The sequence below is a fragment of the Haplochromis burtoni genome, unplaced genomic scaffold, assembly GCF_018398535.1.
Source record: "Haplochromis burtoni strain Fernald_Lab_line unplaced genomic scaffold, NCSU_Asbu1 Contig_518, whole genome shotgun sequence".
In the NCBI taxonomy this organism is placed as follows: Eukaryota; Metazoa; Chordata; class Actinopteri; order Cichliformes; family Cichlidae; genus Haplochromis; species Haplochromis burtoni.
Window position 1 is genome coordinate 74,072 of NW_024582879.1, and position 14,146 is coordinate 88,217.

Sequence of the window (14,146 nt, forward strand, 5' to 3'; positions counted from 1 at the left end):
TGTGTGTGTGTGTGTGTGTGTGTGTGTGTGTGTGTGTGTGTGTGTGTGTGTGTGTGTCTGTTTAAAGGTAATGAGAGCAACTTCCACCAAAGGACAGACTTTTATTGTCACACCCTTGGTTCATCTTGCACACATATACAGTACAGTTTCAATATAGTATTTACTTTCTTGTACAATCTACAATTGTAATGCTTGCAGAGTAGAACAGGTTAACTGTAACACAGAAAAACAAGCCCACACAAGCGCATATGACAAACAAAATCAGGTTCAAAATCATGTCAGACTGGAGACTGATTGGTTTTTTCTGAGCCTTTAAACCTGCAGCTGATTGCACTGTGTGAGTTCAAAGTGTCTAAGATTACGAGCTGATTGGTTGCTTGTAGATCAAACTGGCAGTTTGCATCCAGCTGTGAAACAACTGAGAGTGGAAATGAAAGCGGAGGAGAAGGAGAGGGAAAACACAATAAAGCCAAAATAACTGATGGAACAAATAATTTTCACGCTGTGAAAATTATAAATGAAAATAGAAACAAATGCTTTTTCATGTATAGTATGAAAAATGCTTACAATAATTGTTCTGCTATATTATTATTGTGTAGTATAAATGTTTGTTTAGCTGTAATCAACTGAAAAGTCACACCTCCATTCACTATCACCAGCTTCATTCACTGGGTTTTGCACCAAGACTCATTCACAACATATTTAAAACTTATCGAGTTAGCACAAAATCCTTTGGATTACCCGCACGACTCTTATCCAAAGAATAAAAACATAATACAAAAGCTGTAATTGTATACAAGTTACAGTATCTTATATAATAGCATGTATAAATGAAAAGAATAAAAATAAAGATGTTGAAAATACCATTTCCAGATGATATTGCACAGTGGATCACAAGCTGATTGTACTTTTCCATATTCAAAATTCCATCAATTTTCACAAGATCTCCAACACTACTGGCTGGAATTCTCTCCCAAACCACCACTGTCTCCAGCATGCTTTACAAATGGCTGTAGACACTCACTATTGAACCTCTCTCCTGATTGTTTCCATACATATTGACAACAGTTTGAATCAGAAACTTAAAATTTGTCCAGTCGTGGGTGCTCAAGAATGACTTTTCTGATGGCCACCCTTCCACGACACCTCTTCTGATGAGTCCTTTGCAAACAGTAGGTGGATCAAGTGATGGGACAGATTCATCTCTCAGCTCTTGTGTCAGATCTTTGTGGATTGTTTCCTATAGAGCCACTCAAGAAGTTATAAATCGAATAAGGCTCAAGGCTTATTCGGTGTAGTTCATAGCAAGAACAGAGGTGCAATGAAATATTTAGATTTCTGAAACAGTGGCACATTTTTTAATATTTCACTTTATACCAATTTCCCACACTTTTACCACAATGTCCATTTTTGTGTGCTTTCCTCACTTACAGTCAGAGATTACCAAAAAGGCAGGAGTACTAACAGGGAAAAATAACAATGGTCCGAAACTTGCAGTACATAAGGAAAATGATTCAATATGGCTCCAACAACTCTCCTTCAGGCTTTTAAAAGGTGTCAAGAGAGAAAGACGAGAATAAAAATAAGAAAGGGCAATTATTATCTCAACAAAATGAAATGAAACACAATAATCTCACACATCTAATTTTGGACATCTTGTGTTGTTGTGAACAAATGACGTGAACTTCACACACATTTTTTCCAAACTTGCCACACACACGCACACACACACACACACACACTCACACAAACAAGAAGCCCAGATGAAGACGTGCTGTTACTTGGCAGCTCATCTCTTCAGACACACACTGCTGGTTTGACCAAGTCCAGAGTGGCTGTAACTGATACTGTGGATTTAACACAAAGAGAGATAAGCTGGCTTCGTCTAATCTCATCTCTATCCTTTCCTTTCCCGCTCTCTGTCTGTCGGTCTTTTTCTGCTTCTTATACTCTTTCTGTCCCTCTCTCTATTATCCTTCCCTACTTTGTCTTATCTCCTCTCAAGCATATTAGATTGAATTTGAGATTACAATGACTTTAAATGAGCCTCAAATATTCCTTCATCTTAAACAAAAATCACTGAGACAACATCTTGTTGTCATCCTAGTCCTGCCTTCCAAACGCAAGTTTTATAGTCAATCAGGATCTCATCCTTTAAAGCCCTCCAGAGAGTATGTTCACAAAGAAACGATGGGGAAGGGTACAAATTTTGCGCAGCTTTTCTTCTAAGATTGCAGCTTTGTAATGACATTTAAAGTCTGCCAAGTCTTGACCTTAAGGTCACCAGATCGTGTAACCAATTTGGCACTTACACTGACACACAGTCCCAACCTAATTCTTCCAAATCCATGACATTCATCTCAATTCAGAAAACCTGCATTCAGCCAGTTTTTAACCTCCCTTCAAATGTCACTGTGATTCGTGTGTGTACAATGACCTGTTTCCCTCTGTGTGTGTCTTTTTTGGCATTGTGTGGCTCATGGAGAATATTCCCCAGACAAGCTGGAAGATAGCCGGAGATTATGCATGTATTTAACATTGTGTCTTTACAATGCAGGGCCAAATCATCCACATTAGAGAGCAGCTTGATAGTGTCGAGTCCCAAACGCATTATTTTCCTTTCTTTTGCAGGCTGTCATGGGGCCTGTTACAGTTTTTGCTCTTATTTCATCCTCATTATCATTATATTTGCAATGTTGTGTTTCAAAATGTGAGCATTTCTTAAAGGGTGAGGCCATATGTATTGTCCAGTAAGAATACACAGTATGAGTGCAAAGATCCCAATGACGATGATTTCCCATTGTGCATAATTTGAGCGATGAATAAGCGCATATGTGCATAGGTGTGAAAAATCTGTGGAATAGTGTGAGAATTTATTTCCTGCCTGATTTTAGTTTATTTGTAGTTAGCGTGAAAAGTCGAGGCCGAGAGGCGACATCATGCTGACGCGCTAGCAGACTGGCTCCAATGTTTGAATGTTTTTATATGATTGAAATTGACCCGTAAACATTAATTGTCTGTCTCTGTAGCGTCTGGGTGCATAGCAGAGATAAAGATCTGAGGGTGATGTTTCACTCAGAAGATTAGTTTAGCAAAATTCTTGTATCCAAGTGTGAATTTTGCATTAGTTGTCCTTTACTAAGATTTATTAAGTTGGCCTATTAGCAGGTTGATTGTGTGCAGCGTGGGTGAATGGACCATATTAATTGTATGCATAGATGACTCAGGAAACAGCTGTTCCTCAGCCCATCTCACACCACAAATCAATTTTTATTTCTTAAAACCTTGGAACTCGCTATTCTTCCCTGATGGTAAGCAAGTGATTAGTTACCCAAGCTTATCACACACTTTTCAAATCCACCAGGTCTCCTGGGATCCATACACTTTAGGGTTAACCGATATGGAAAAGATATATATAACTCTTATAAAGTTTGTATCTGTCTTGTGTGAAACTTGTATGAAAAGCATACAAGAGTGAAAACAGATATAAGATCCCTTGAAAAATTATATAAATGAAACTTGTATGTTTTGGATACTTCCTAAAACAATATGTGAAAGTAATGAGAAAGTGGCCACTTTCATGAGTAAATCATATAAGTCTTATATGATTCACTATATGAAGCAAGCTAAAGCTGATGCAAGTCTTTTATAAGTTTTTTCGATTTCTTTTCCATATGGGAAGGTTAGGTTAAAATTAGCCACATGCCAAAAAAGGGCATTTTCAGACATTAAACTAAAAACCAAAAGGTGTCAAATATGCATTGCAATTATTGTTTCAAAAGCTTATTCCAGTGAGTATGCCAGTTTCCATGAAAAGAAATTGATCTTAATCTGTTTTAAGTGGGTTGCCAGTGGATCTGGTGGCTGATAAGTGGTTAAACAACAATAAACACACTGATTGCATGAACATGCGGGCCCTGGTTTAGTTTTGAACACAGTTTTGTTTAAATGCAATGAACAATACCGACTGAAGAGCACAGACGCAAACAAAGGGACAACTAGATGAAGACACAAAAAAATCAATGGAAAGGAAATCAAGGGGACAGAGAGGGACTGTTAAGACGGAATGATTGGAAAAAAGTGAAACAAGGTAAAAGAGATTGATGTACCACCACTCCATACTCCACTGCCCTCTAATTACTAAGCCCACATCTTGCTGTTCATCACCTGGTCCATGTGGGTGTGTAATTTATGGGAGTGCATCCACACCCGAGGGAAACATAGGTATTCGAGGAAAAAACACCGAAAGAAGATAAATCCACAGAAATGGAATTCTACTTATGTTCACAAGAGAATTTTCTGGCAACAAATGTTATCAACAAGAACAAATACGCAGATTGAGAACGTTTAGAAGTCTTTGTATTGTGCGTTCATGCATCAGATTTAGGTTTTTTTATTATTTCTGAGTGCTAATTAAACCAATGCTGATGCTTTGTTTAAGTTTTGTTATGGGATTTGGTGCTTTTGACAAACATCAGAGAGAAAAATTTCACAAACTGTGACTCTCATGCTGGTGTTTGCAAAAAGAAAGAACTTTGTTTCTCTTACATTGATGTCACCACTTTTCTATCTCTTTTGTGCACAAACTGTAATTTCCATTCTTTAGATGATGAATCACAATGAATGGTTGAGTCACCGTTGATTTGTTATTTGTTTACTGTCTGTCTTGAGTGAAGAAATTCACTGATGGGTTCTATGTGACAGCTGCTCAAAACCTTTGACAGCACAAATAAAGCAAATTCAAAAGCATATCCATGGATGGCATGAGTCTTTGCTGGATGCAATAAAAGACCATCTCACCAGTAATTAAAATGTTTTGAATAACAAAGTTAGGTTAATTAGTTTTTTTTTATGTCATACTGAGAAAAGATTTAGCCCAGTTTAACTGTCAAGTGTCTACTTGAAGCTCTCCTGTGACTCTGGTGCCTGACAGCCTGAGTCTGTTTGTGTGCGTATGTTTCAATGTGTGCCCTAGACAGACAGGATGACAGGACCAGTGGAACATGAATATAAACATGAGCATGCCAGCATGAATTCTGATAGACGCACCAAACACACACAATCAGTCTCAAAGCTGTCAGAGTACAGTAGAAAATGGTCCCTGGTTTTATTTGATCAAAGAATGTAGGAGCTAGCTAAAATCTGTTTTATTGGCAAACGAGGCTTTGAAGATTATGGACATGTCCTCAGAAATGCAGGGAGGTTCTTCAGAAGTCCTAGGGTTCTCTCGAAATTTGAGTTCTGCCTATTTTTAACAACCATGGTGTCTTGTGTCTGTGGTTTGACTCAAATTACAAGTGTCAAAGAAACACACTAACGAGCAGCACAAATCACAGCACCACGTTTGAAGGTACCTGGATGACTGACATGCAGTTGTCTCCACTGTTTGTTTGTTTTATTTCTGTGGTATTCTGTGCATATATTGGGTATATGATTGTGTCTTTTGGTATTTCAATGTGACAAATTTTCCTTGATGTCCTTGTTGGGTCTGTGTTTCCACAAGCCCCGCTGGTTTAGAGACTTATTCATCATGAAGAAAACAAGACAGTCAACGATCGATCGATTTACTTGCAAGGGAGGCCTCGTTGGTATCTACCACAAGATGACCCCCAAATCCGGCCTCCGCTTGCTGCCTTTTATTGGGAAAACAGTTCACACAATAGTTTACACGCACCTCCCCTCGTAACCCCCCTTGGTTACAAAGACAAGGCACTGTATGTATATGTGCGTGTGTGTGTGTGTGTGTGTGTGTGTGTATGTATGCAGGTAAGAATGTGTGTGTGTGTTTGAGTGAGTGTGTGAGAATGTGTGTCTCTCTGTGTGCATGTGTCTCTGTATGCATGACCTCTTGCTCACCAAAAGGATCATAAAAGCAGGAAGCAACATCACAAGAAACAGATCTTTCAGATAGGATGTTTCTGCATAAAACCTCCCCCAGCACAGAGTGACTGGAGAGGTGCTCAGGGACAAAGGAATGTCTTGATCCTACAGATTGAACTCAGACCTTACAAATTTAAGAAGCATAATGGCAAACATTCAACAATTAGACTTAACAGTCCTGTTGTAAGGACTGTTCCCCTTTTCTGTTGATTTCAATGCGCTTGGGCATTTTTTCACAATTCTTGCAACAGCAAAGAAGCTTGACAGAATTAATAAAGTGTTTCTTTCTGTTCTTTTGTAATGGGAAGTGATCTGTTTAACTCTGGGGTTTTCTGGCAAACAGCGTGTTTGGCCACATCAGTTTCAAACCTCTGTGCGCTTGTTTTTTAGAGTCTGGATGTGTGTCTATAAATCTGAGAAACAGACAGTGGCATGATTTTTACAAGTCCCAGGACCACTGACCATATCATTTAAGGGACACACTCCAATAGGCAGACATAGTCATGGAAACGCATCCTGCTTGGCTGCAAGCATGTAGAGAAGAGCTGCAGTCTGTTATCTTCTTCCTAGATTATGAGAGCACAGCTTTTGGGCATGCCCAGTGAGCAACTACAAGTAAGAGATATCTACTACTGTAGTAGGGTGAGAAATAAAAAATATTGATATCTATGTGGGGCAGCGCCTGGTGTCTTTAGCTTGTTTGGCCTTCCATTTCTTCAGCATTGTGTGATTTTAAATTGCTCTTTCATTTTGTTTTGATGATTTTATATAAACCCCCAAAAGGCTAGCAATTGCTTTGTGGAAGCAAACAAAGCTCCAAATAAATATCAGAGAATGTCAATAGGATATCAAACATGCACCAAATGATGTGAAGAGACTCACAATACCATTTAGTCATATTTGAGTGAAGAATGAAGACTGAAGGGGATGAAATAAGGACTTAACACAGAGTATTCAATTACATAATGGCTGTAGAAACCAAATGAAAGAATGAAAAGAGAAAATTGAAAACTAACTTTAGAATAACAACTTTATCGGTATGACACATAACAGAAGAGTGACATAGGAAGAGATGGAGGAAAGAGAGTGTGCAAGTAAGGCATGGGGGAGAAGACTGAGATAGAGGGAGGAGGAATGCATTAGCTGTCCTATACTATAATTTATGAAGTTGGCCTATTAAAAGCTTGATTGCATGTGGAGTGGGTGAATAGACCATATTATGTATATACATAGATGACTCAGGAAACAGCTGTTCCTCAGCCCATCTCACACCACAAATCAATTTTTATTTCTTAAAACCCTTAAACTTGCTATTCTTCCCTGATGTTAAGAAAGTGATTAGTTGCCCAACCTTATCACACACTATTTTATGTGATTTTGCATTGCTCTTTCATTTTGTTTGTATGATTTTATATACACTCCCAAAAGGCAATTGTTTTGTGGAAGCAAACAAAGTTTCGAATAAATATCAGAGAATGCCAATACGATATCAAACACATGCCCCGAATGATGTGAAGAGACTCACAATGCCATTTAGTCATATCCATCCATTCATCCATTTTCTTATGCTTATCCGGGGCTGGGGCTGGAAAATGGAGAGAAGCAAAGACCTCCCTCTCCCCAGCCACCTCCTCCAGCTTATCCGGGGGAACACCAAGGCGTTCCCAGGCCAGCTGAGAGATATAATCTCTCCAGTGTGTCCTGGGTCTGCCCCAGGGCCTCCTCCAGGTGGGACATGCCCGGAAAACCTCGCCCAGGAGGCATCCTTGTCAGATGCCCGAACCACCTCAACTGGTTCCTTTCGATGTGGAGGAGCAGCAGCTCTACGAACCTCTCACCCTACCTCTAAGGAAGAGGCCAGCCATCCTTCGGAGGAAGCGTATTCTGCCGCTTGTATTCGCAAGCTCGTTCTTTCGGTCACTACCCACAGCTCGTGACCATAGGTGAGGGTAGGGACGTAGATCGACCAGTAAATTGAGAGCTTTGCTTTTACACTCAGCTCTCTCTTTACCACAACAGACCAGTACAGCGTCCGCATCGCTGTAGCCGCTGCACCAATCCGTCTGTCGATCCCATCACTCATGAACAAGACCCCGAGATACTTAAACTCCTCCACTTGGGGCAGGGTCTCATCCCTGACCCAGAGTGGGCCCTCCACCCTTTTCTGGCCTTTTCTTCACTCATATTTGAGTGAAGAATGACGACTGAAGGGGAGTAACATAATATTCAATTACAAATTACAATTACAAAATTGCTGTAGAAACCAAATGTGACCAAGAATGAAAAGAGAAAATTGAGAACTTACTCTAGTATAAAAACATTATCAGTATGACACGTTACTGAGGTGTGACATAGATAAACAGAGGTGAAAGAGAGCATGCAAGTCAGGCATAAGGAGAAGATTGAGATAGAGGGATGAGGGTGCAGTTTGGTTATCTGATCATAATCCGTTGCTTGTTCCTCATTGGTTCATTGTTGTTGTGAAGCACTTTGTGATCCTTATATAGAAAGGGTTTTATAAATGTGGGGGTTTTTTTTTACTAATTTTTAGAAATTTACAGAGGTGTGGACTCGAGTCACATGACTTGGACTCGAGTCAGACTCGAGTCATTAATTTTATGACTTTAGACTTGACTTGAAAAAATGTTCTAAGACTTGTGACTTGACTTGGACTTTTACACCAATGACTTGGGACTTGAATTGGACTTGAACCGGTTTACTTGAAAAGACTTGATATTTTACCCCAAATATAAAATTTAACATGCATATTATATAGAGATTGAAAATGTGACGTCATTCACGGGTAGAACCGCAAAGGATTCTGGGAACTCGTGGCAAGCGGTACTAGCGCACGCAGGCTTTCAATTGAAATCAGTCACAGCGATAAAAAGAAACACAAAAATGGCAAGAAGCTGTTGTATTATTAACTGCAATAGCCGGTCGCATGACAGCCACGGGAAGCCGACGGGTAAAGAGATCGGTTGTTATCGGATTACGTCGTTGAAGAGAAATTGTTCGAGCCATGTTTCCGAAGTAACAAAGAGCGACTGGATTGCAGCCATTCAAAGACCAAATATAACGTCCCAGAACACTCCAGCTCACAGGTTAGTCTGCTCCAAGCATTTCCACAAAGGTCAGTCTGCTGTTGTAGTTAATGCGTCATTTTTCTTAACATAATTGGTGATATAGGTTACAAGCAAGTCTGGCGCTGAACAGAAATTGTCGCGCTATGCTCCTTTGTTTATTGTGCATAAATAGTGAATTGTCCTGACACAATATTGTTTCGCTTCTGTTATTATGGTACATTGACAAAAACATATACTTTTATTCACAGGATAAAACAGGTTTTTTTGTATCACTAATTGCCCAGTACGATTACAGCATACAATATTATTGTCACTGCTACATTTCTGTAATGCTACCAGAAATTATTTCCACTACTAATTAATTACCGTTGAGCTCAAAGGTCCTATTAATAAACGGTTAACGAATGTGTATTTATGACGACGATTTGTGAGACTGGTAAACTTATGATATGTACGATGGTCTTTCGTTCTACACGGTGCATTTCAAGGTCCTGCACCCATCCGTCGGTAAACTGTACCTGGGCTTGTTGCAGTGACCTGAAGTTACTAAACTTCACGAGTGTATGCACTCACTCCAAGAAGCGTATAATTATAAATATGCTACGATGAGATAGCTGACTTCATCTAACTAGCAAATGTTTTCCAGGCTACGTTGGTGATGCAGTTTTTTTTTAAATGATAAAATCATTTATTTATGTATGATATTTTTGTCATGCGATTTTAAAGCCGGTCCTACAACCGCATCCAAGAATAACATGCAGCTTATCTCAGAACTGTCGGTGAAAATTATTCTTGGAGCTAGGTTTAATTGAGCTGCATTTTAAAGAGGTGCAATTTCACAATTTGTGTATATTTTCTAAGTTCACTATTTTGTCATGTGTTGAGAAAAACACAGATTTAAAAATTACATGGTCTAATATTTACATTTAGCATAACTGCAACATGCTTTTTTTCGTTTTTTTTAAAGACTCGAAAGGACTTGAAATTCAAAGTTTCAGACTTGTGACTTTACTCGGACTTTTACACCAGTGACTTGAGACTCGACTCTGACTTGCCTGACATTACTTGAGACTTGACTTGAGACTTGAGGATAAAGACTTGAGACTTACTTGAGACTTGCAAAACAATGACTTGGTCCCACCTCTGGAAATTTATGTATGTTACAACATAGTGGTCAGCTACGACACTAACAAATGTGACAATCACACGGTGACACTTTAGGATCAATGAATAAGACCCCAGCCTCACAGGGCTACAGATGGTCAACAACTACCTGGCAACCTCAGTCATGAGTAAAGAATAAGTATTCCCTGGTCAGTGAAGGCTGATGGCAGTTGCTAAGAAAATGAATGCTGAAGCTCCACTTACAGGTGGTTGCCAGTGACCCACTGGCAACCACCTGTCACTAGCATATTACTGCACCTGTTTGAATGGAAGTGATGCTGGCTGAAGCATGTTGGCTGGAGTACTGAGGTACAACTTTGCTTTTTGAAGTTGTACTACAGATAGTAGCAAAAAACTGCAGCCAACATGCTAGCAACCAAAACGCTGCCAACCACTTGGGGAATACACATTTTCCCTTGCAACCCTTTCCCTTTGAAAACTGGAAAAGTTGACATTTTTAATCCTATTGTAAAAGTAAATGAATGAATTAAATCCATAGTTTTTGAACAACTCTGTCTTTGTTGCTATATAAGCCCTTTAAGATGACTTAATTGGACATGATTTTTGCTTTTGTGCATATTATTGAGCATGTAGGAACAACAGTTCAGCAGTCATTATCTTGTCTCCTGTTTTCACACAATGGATGCTAAATTTCAAGACAAATGAGTCAACTAGCAGTGTGCTGCATATATCCCAGTGTGAGTCAAAAGCACTGATTGAACACTGAGCCCTTTAGGATGCACTTAAAGAATAACAAGACAGTCAAAACAGGTTGGAATGGCGCATATTTTCCTTGTGTTAGATCAAATTGTTTTTAGACTGTATGCAGTAGATATTTTATCTTTACTGGACATTAGCAGTTTGCTGATGTGCTGGCATTTCTGTCCCTCAGATGCTTGCACCTAAACATACTGAGCTAGAAAATAAATAATCAAAAAAAGACCAAAGAGCCAAATAGTGAGACCAAGGCTGTGATAAAAGGGCACATATAAACATTAACTGAAGTAGAAAGAAAGCCAGAGAGAAATGGCTCCATTCAGCCGTAACAGACTGTGTGGGAGGGAAGGAGAGCTGCTGACAGTGAAAAGTGACATAACTCAGGTAGAGAGTCTTGTTTTATAATTCATTGCAGAGTGTGTGTGTGTGTGTGTGTGTGTGTGTGTGTGTGTGTGTGTGTGTGTGTGTGTGTGTGTGTGTGTAAGAGTGTGTCCTGCAAACCATTATTGTAGATGAGGGTATTGCTCTTTCCACTGCCCTTATGTTCATTTATAGTTGATGATTTGAAACATTTATTTTTAATGACATTAAACAGTGACCCAAGAGGAAATTATTGGCCTTATTAGAGTTCATTTATTTTTATGTTAATCCAAGTTCATGTGTGTAGTAACTGCACAGCACACAGCCAAGATCGGGTGCATAACTCAGCAAAAGTCTTGCACTACCCACATTTCTTTATATTTTGCTATTGAAATGTTTTGTACAAGAATAACAAGCTTGAAAGTCAAGTATTGATAGGACTGTTTTTATTCTTTAATACAGCGTAACTCTCTTCAGCAAGCCTTTGTTCAAGTAGCCTTTGGAAATAGATCTTCAGGCTTCTTGGAGGATGTTCAAAGCTCTTCTTTGGGTGTTGGCTGGCTTTTGTTCTGTTCTCTGCCAAGATGATGCTGTAATGTTAAACTCCATGACTGTATGTTTTTCTATGCATGTATGCACTATCCACAGTGTGTTTGGGATCACTGTCACGCTGAAAAAGCCATCCATTACCAATCAAAAACTTTCTCATGGTGGATCAAAATCTGATGGTCTACTGTGTTCATAATTCATAAAAGATCACACTACTGACTAAAATGCAGCCCCAAACCACAACAGAGCCTCTATTATGTTTTACAAATGGCAGTAGATACTGTTGCACCTCTCTGCTGACCTCCTGTGTACATATTGACCTCAGCATTTTATCCCCATTTCCCTTTCTTAAGAATTCCTTCTTCACAGCCACCCTTCCATTAACACATTTCGGATGAGCCAAACATTAAATGAATCAACCTAAGTGTCTGATGCGTCTATTGAGTCCTGTGTCAGGACATGGCTTCAGATACTGTCCATCTGTAAATAGTTTTTAGGACTGCCATTTCTTTTGTTCTCCCATTATCCAATTTCCCCAGTTTTTATGGACACACTGGGAATCACCTTATTGATGCAAAAATACTATTTTAAGTCTGTCAAACTGTGAATTTTTTCATAGATTCAATTAAAAAAAAATAGTAAAAACAATTTTGTTTTTGAAATAGATATTTTCTATTTAGATAGATAACAGTTATTTGTTATGTGTAGATTAGTTTATTAATGGGCTGAGGGGCCCTTTTTTTTTTTATTAAGTGGCTATACGAACAAAAAACAAACCAAAAATTTCATTTGAAATTGATCAAGATGAACGACTGGATTGAAAATGAGTAAAAAAGCAGCCAATGTCCAAAAAATTTTGAAAGACCTTAGGAAGCCTAAAGAACTCTTACCGTATTCAAAACTACGTCTCACTCATTGAATGCAACATATGCAACAAAAATCAAATGCAGCTCAAGACTTTTGCACAGTACAGTATGTTTAAGACTTAAATATCAGGCTTCTTGTAATATCATAATAATAAGCATCTTAACAGTCTTGCTGTCTGCCTCTTTTTGAAGGTTACTTAAAATATTCAGACAGTGATTATTTCCAGTTGTTTCATGAGCATAACAAAAAAAACAGCAGTCAGTTTATTAATATGCAAATGGATTGTTGTTCATGACAATCATGAATGTGTAAATGCTATATATTTAAATGTTAAGATGTAAGGTTAAAACATAACTAAATATATTTTTTAAGGTCAGACCTCATACAACTCCGTATGGGAAAGCAGCTGCAGTTTGAAACCTCTCCAAACTCGCCTGGGTTTAGAGTGCTAATGGGGTTTTATTCGGTTGTTTGGAACATTTTAATGCATCACCACCTCTTTGAATGTTAATAGTATGCAGTGACTGAATGACAAGGGTGAAATCAATAAGAGATTATAGCTTTCCCTGGAATCACCAAGTCAGCATGTTTCATGGAAGCAGCAGGTGGTCTCGTTTTATTCATTCATTTATAAATGGATCAGAAAAACAGCCACTTATACAGCGAGCGCACAGACTTCTAATAGCATGTGAGCGTTTCTCTTTTACTGAGTGAGGAGAGTAATTTAAATTTCAGGTTCCAGCTATTCCCTTCTTTCAGCAAACACTCACACAGATCCGCACATAGCAGCCTAACCAAACGTGGTTGGCTGTGGTGGAATTTCAGAGAAACCCTCCCCCCTCCACCATCCTCAACAATACAGTACCTACTGTGGATTACTTCTGATTCCTAGGAACCACCTTTTCACAGTATTCGAAGTGGTCCTCACATGTAGACTATCCGGAAGAAGACCTAGCAGAGGTTGTACTTCACATCAAATCAGGTAGTACAACCTGCCACAAGAGCTGCCGGTCAGACGGCAACAAGTAATCCGATTTGTAGAGAGGATTGCTCTTGATGCTGATCTTTCCTCCATCCAGGACCTGTGCAGGTCCAGGATTAGTAAATGGGCAGAAAACATCTCTGCAGACCCCTTACATCCTGGACATAAACTGTTCAAACTGCTACCTTCAGGCAGGTGCTACAGAGCGCTGTTTGTGAAAACCAGACTCCACAGAGGTAGTTTCTTCCCCCAGGCAGTTACTCTCATTGTCATGATGCGCTCCGTGGCAGGTAAGGTGAAACCCAAACGCAGGACTCGGAGACCAAGGATCAACTGAATGAAGCTGCTTTTTGTTGCTGTAGTATGAAAATGCAAAAATATAAAAACACATAAAAACTTGGACCTGGAGGAAACTAAGAACTTGGAACCTACAAGAGAATCATGGAAGACACAAGTAACAGAAAGGGACCAAATATGAACAACAAGAATTATAGAACTAGAATTGTAAATAATGAAAACTCAGAGGCTCTAGGAAATATAA

General features: G+C 39.1%; 1 protein-coding gene across 1 annotated transcript in view; it reads left to right on the forward strand.

Moving 5' to 3' along the window:
• Positions 1–14,146, forward strand: part of LOC102313542 (sodium/calcium exchanger 1) — a 50,857-nt gene that overhangs the window by 24,065 nt on the left and 12,646 nt on the right. The gene's annotated exons all lie outside the window — the stretch shown is intronic.